Source organism: Mesoplodon densirostris, chromosome 15, assembly GCF_025265405.1.
Source record: "Mesoplodon densirostris isolate mMesDen1 chromosome 15, mMesDen1 primary haplotype, whole genome shotgun sequence".
Taxonomy (NCBI): domain Eukaryota; kingdom Metazoa; phylum Chordata; class Mammalia; order Artiodactyla; family Ziphiidae; genus Mesoplodon; species Mesoplodon densirostris.
Window position 1 is genome coordinate 85,362,669 of NC_082675.1, and position 5,730 is coordinate 85,368,398.

At 38.7% G+C, this 5,730-nt stretch overlaps 1 non-coding gene across 1 annotated transcript; it reads right to left on the bottom strand.

Moving 5' to 3' along the window:
• Positions 1-4,910: 4,910 nt before the first annotated feature.
• On the bottom strand, positions 4,911-4,984 carry TRNAA-UGC (transfer RNA alanine (anticodon UGC)). The gene has a single exon. It is a non-coding gene; the product is annotated as a tRNA-Ala (tRNA).
• Positions 4,985-5,730: the final 746 nt, after the last annotated feature.

Genomic DNA, 5,730 nt, shown 5'->3' on the forward strand with positions numbered 1-5,730 from the left:
AGTCTGTGGGGAGATAGGGAGGATGAATAAATCAAGCACAGGGGATTTTTAGGGAATTTATGCTATTCTGTATAACACTGTGATAGTAGCTACATGACATTATACATTTGCCAAAATCTATTGAACTTAACCAAAAGCATGTAAGTTAGAAAATCACTGGACAGTTAGGGCTTCCTGGGAAGGACTGTGACAAGAGAATCTAACTCTATTACAAATGTATGAAACATCCTCACACCAAGGGATGGGAGTGAAGTGCTCATCCTAGAAACTTTGGAAATAGGTGGAGTCTGTAAGACTAAAGGCAAAATGTACTGTGTACAAGCACTGTCTTCTAGTTGATAAAGTGATTTTCAAGGGGATATACAGGTTCACAATTCTGATGCTGCTATGACAATTCTGGTGCATGCATACTGGCATTAAACATGTAAGGGCAAAGAGATTTTTCACTGTTGGAGCAGGACTTCCCAGATAAACAAGGAGAGGAGGCTAGAACAATCCACGTGGTAATGCATCAGAGTTGGAGACCTCAGTGGGAACTCATGTTTCACTCAATATAGGTACTGATGGTTACAGATACAAATATGTATGGATACTCATGGGTTAGTACACACACAAATATATCCTTGCTCAGTCAGGTGAGATGATTGCAAAGAAATTACGCATCAGTAGCAATAAGCACATTCAGCTCCCAGATCTTGATTAAAAATACTGTTCTCCAAAAATGGGAACCAGAACTCCTTGGAGAAATGGCCGATTCCAGGATTGAGACAGGAAAGATACAAGATGAACTTGCAACATATTGTAGAGTCAGAAAGTAAGAAAGGGCCAAACATGCACACAAACACACATCCATGGGGGATGGGAGCATGTCAAAGGACACAGGAGTCAACTGAAAGAGCTCCCAGTAGCCAAAACAAGAACAATTTAGACAACAAAAATAAAGAAAATTGCATTGGATTATGACCCCCAAAAAATATAAATAAATAACCACAAGCACTTGTTGATAAGCAAATGACTGAATAAATTAACAACTGGTGGAGAATTCCGGTGCCAAAGAATTCAAAATAATATACGTACGTTTTCCACCCACCAGGAGGGGGAGCCCGACTCTATACGCTTTATGTGCAGGTTGTGCATAGTGATTTCCTTCCAAAGAATACAGCACAGTATAGAAGGGGTGAGGCTGGGAGCGGGGGACTCTGCAGTAGAGAAACCTGAGAAACTCAGCCAGGTGACCAAGTCAATATTAACAATGATAAGGTATTTTGACAGTCGATAGCCTTGATATGATGTGATGAAAATAGCATTTTACCTCTGTGTTTTCATTCCCCAAACCCATAAGAGCAGTCTATTCATGAGACTAATTCCAATAGAGGAACATCCTACAATATACCTGACCAGTTCCTGGTAAATATCCGACCTCAAAACTGTCAAGGTCATCAAAAACAAGGAAAGTCTGAGAAACAGTCGCACTGAAGAAGAAATTAAGGAGACAGGACAACAAAATGTAATGTTGGGTCCTTGATAGGGTCCTGGAACAGAAAGAGGACATTAGATAAAAACTAAGAAAATCCAAATAAACTATGGACTTTAGTTAATTATGCATTGATACTGGTTTGTTAATTTTAATAAATGTATCATAATAATGTATGATGTCAATAAGGGAAACTCTGTGTAGTGGTATGTGGGGAGTATTATCTTCTCAATTTTTCTGTAAATCTAAAATGGTTTATAAAAAACACATAGATGAGGAAGAGAGGATCTCTGTTCTCTAGGAGCTCACAGTCCAAAGAGGAGACACATACCCAGGAAATTACAGTCAAGTGCAGTAAGTTTTGTGACAAAATGAAGCCTGGGGCTTATGAGAGTTTCGTGGAGATGCACAGAACAACGGGCTGCAGACCTATGGAATCTTGGAGGAGAGAATGATTCTGAACTGAATATTACAGGAATCAAGGAGTTAGGAGGAAATGAAAAAAATGCAAGAAGCAATGAAGTCTAACCTTGAATGCTTAACTTCCTTTATCACCAGAATCAAGAGCAAATTCCCTCGACTTTTACCATCATCCCAACTTTGATTGAAAGTTTCCTTTACTGCTCTCTGACTCTGCATCATTATTAACTCTCTGCTCCTATCAAATGTGGGTACATCGATCTCTTAAACAAGTCTTGCGCTGTCTGGCCTCTTCTGTACGTGTTCTCACTTTGGAGATGGTGAACACATTTTTGCCTCTTTAAAAAGGCTACGCAGGCTTCAATATCTGACCTGTCTCCCTACTCCTGGAAAATTCCCAAAACTCTTCAGTTCATAAGTTCCAAACTTTTTCAAACGCAAAGCATTCTTACCATACTCTGAATCCAATTTGAATAATTCTTCTATTATTTTTCTTAAAATATTGCATTTTGCAATCATTTGCATTTCCATGTACTTATATATTTTATCATCAGTTATATTCCTGAATTCTCCAAATCCTGGACTTGTCTTGGAATCATTGGTTTAGAATTATAAGACTCCTTGGATATCATCTTTCTATTATTTGACAGAAGGAAAGAATAGGAACTCATACTTATTGATAGCCAATGTATCAGGAACCCTGTAAGGCTTCTAAAATATGTTAAATTTTCAAATCCCCCAAAATGCCTGTAAGTGTCGTTACCTCCATTTTCTGTGCAATAAAGTTATTGAGGGATACTGTAGCTGTAAAACCTACCCAGACATGTAGCCAGAATCCTGAGTGCAGAATCCAACCAGCAACAAAGCCCAGTTTTTCTCTGCTCTAGCATTTACGACCTCCTCTGTGCAAGCTCAGGAATTGAGACCCATATAAGCAAACGTATTTCTCAACAGTGTAAAGCTGTTTAGTGTCAGAGTCAGACTGCTTCTCACTTCTGTGTAGCAGCTGCATTCCTTGCTAGACGTATGACCTGAGGCAGTTTTCCAGCACCCTGATTTACCAGTTTCCTCAATTTTAAAATGAGGCTTAAAATAGCACCTACCTCCTAAGGATGCTCTACGGAATGAATGAGATGATGTAAGTGAAGTGCTGAGGCTGTGAAGCGCTGAGAGCCTCGGCAGACACCTAGCAAACTCTGGTGCCATCATTGTTACTATCACTATACCTAGATGTCATGCTGTTTCCTTTTTTCTCTTCAGTGCTCTGTGGCATAGAAACATTCAGTAGTTGTTTATTTGTTTTATGGTTTCCATTTTTACTTCTACGACAGTCCTCTCATTTTCCAGAATACAAAAACTGAAACAGTATTTGACTTCAGTTCAAGAGCTTGACAAGTTTAGTCACACATAAGTGCCGAAAGAAAAAGAAGGATGTAGTTAAAGCTGTCAAGAAAATACGGGGATTGTCACACGGCTTTGGGCAGGTAGTGACAGGGGCAAAGCTGGTGCATGTAACGTTTCTCCCCCTTTCCAAACATCTCGGTGTACTAAGAAAGGGAACTTTGACATCGAGAGCATGTTGAGAAGAGATACTATTTCAAATGAAACAATAAAATGTGTGATAGATGTTAGTAATTAGAGAAACTGCTTAGTTCTTGTCTCAGGTTTACTAGCTTCTCAAAGATTGTGAATAAGTTAAGGGAGTTTTTAATATTCCTCTGAAGTATGAACCCATGTACTACCTTGTATTACATAATTTAAAATGTCTTTGGTCTGAAGGGCTTAGATTTATCCTAGCAAATTAAGTGATGAACAGCTCATCTCTAGTAGGTTTTATTCATAAGGCAAACAAGTAAAGCAATCAATGCCAACTTTCGGGTGATGTTCCCTCCCCCACCCCACAGAGGGGAAACTGAAGCTTTGTTCATCTCAGATATCATCCCACGTCAACCAAGAAAGAAGGTTGATTGGCATCACGAGGGTTATCTTAATTTTACTCATATGAGAACTATAAATATAACTCAACTGATGTTGGGGTGAAAGTACACAACCAAAGACTCAAATAGACCCATAATGCGGGAGGACTCACCAGAGACATCGCTTGATTTTGTCATTACCTCATGCAAACCCGAATTCATGCCACTAATGTTTCCCCAGAAAAAGACAGAATACTCTTCAAAATAGAATAATACTTCAGAGTAGAAAGTAAACAATAAATGCACGCGTCTGTACGACCATCGAAGATGTCCTCCGCGGCATGCAGAAAATCGACCACCTCCAGTCACTTGTGTTAGTGATGTCTGGGGTCAATAGGTTTTGCTTGTGTAGGTGGGGAAAACCCAGAACTTAGCCTGAGGTTTGAGTCAACTTCCTCTCCACCAAAGATATACAGGAGCTTTTTAAAAAGCTTTTATTCTATACACATTTATACATGGAGAACGAAACTGAGATAGCTGCAAAATGCTTGATCTCAAGGAATCCACTTTAATTCCATGAATTATACTGTAGCTAAATCATGTAATTGTCTAGGATAATAAAGCATCGCATTAAAATGTGTGAATCATAAGAGGTAGTCCTGGTACCATTATCATATGTAACTTTGCTGTGAATACTAAAACGACATTACAGGTGCTGATACTTTAGGAATAGGACTGTTATATATTTGTTGTATGTTTATTCTTTAAGTGAGCCATGCCCATAGCAGAGCAGGTAATTTCAGTCTGACCATTTATATGGTTTTATTAGAAGAATGTGGATGTTAACAGAGACCTATATGAATCAAATAGAGTAGTAAAGATTTGTTAGAAAGGCTAGGTTTTTATTTTGGATTAATAAAAAATGTTATTAATACCGAAAGAAAATATTATCACATCATTAGCTATTCACATAGTTCATTTAAAATAGTAAGGTGTTACCTGTAATTTATATTAATGTGTAACTGACATGCCCTCTTGTGAAGTCATGATATTTAATAAATGAAACTAAAGAACAAATCAAAGCTGTTGGTTGAAGGATATGGAGATGCCAGGGATTGAACCCAAGGCCTCATGCATGCAAAGCATATATGCTCTACCACTGAGCTACATCCCCAGCCCTGAGAGGAAGTTGATAGAGTGATGAGTCAGTACATTTACTTCTCTTTAGACAATCCTTCCCTAGGGAATGAAAGAGCCCTGGATTCTTATAGTTTCATATTCCCATCACAGAGAGTTCTTAAGCATTCCTGATGGGACTATAAACTTTGTACCTTTAGTGCAGAATATTCTTCTGCTTTATAACTCAACATCTTGCTAGTCTCCCAAGCCTTATTTATAGAGCTGATGAAGCACCATCTCCCTTCAAAATTCGTCTTATTTATATGGTCTCCTACTCATAGATGCAAGAAAATATTTTAGTTATAGTCCATGGTTTCCCTGTTACTTTTATAGGAAATGGAAAAAAAAAACTTTCTCCTCTCCTCCTGCAAGCTCTGTGATGGGGTACTGCAAATTAGACAGACAAAAGGCAGATGAACAAGAGAAAAACAGAGTTTATTAGCATGTGCGCCAGGTATACATGAGGAAGAAACCCAGTGATGAGTAACTCAAAGGGGTGATTAGAACTTGGGACTGTATAGCACCTTAACAAAGAACAATATATATTTGTAGAAGATGTAAGAAAAGGGGTTTAGACATTTAGGGGTGCAAAACTATGGGAAGGTAAATATATGGGGGAGTCCAACAGAAGATTAGTAAGATTTGTGTGTGCAGACGCTTCTCTGTGCACTGTTGTCCCAGTGTACAGTCGTTATCTCCTTTCCAGTACAGTGAGGGCGGGGTGGGGGGCCTCCACAAGGG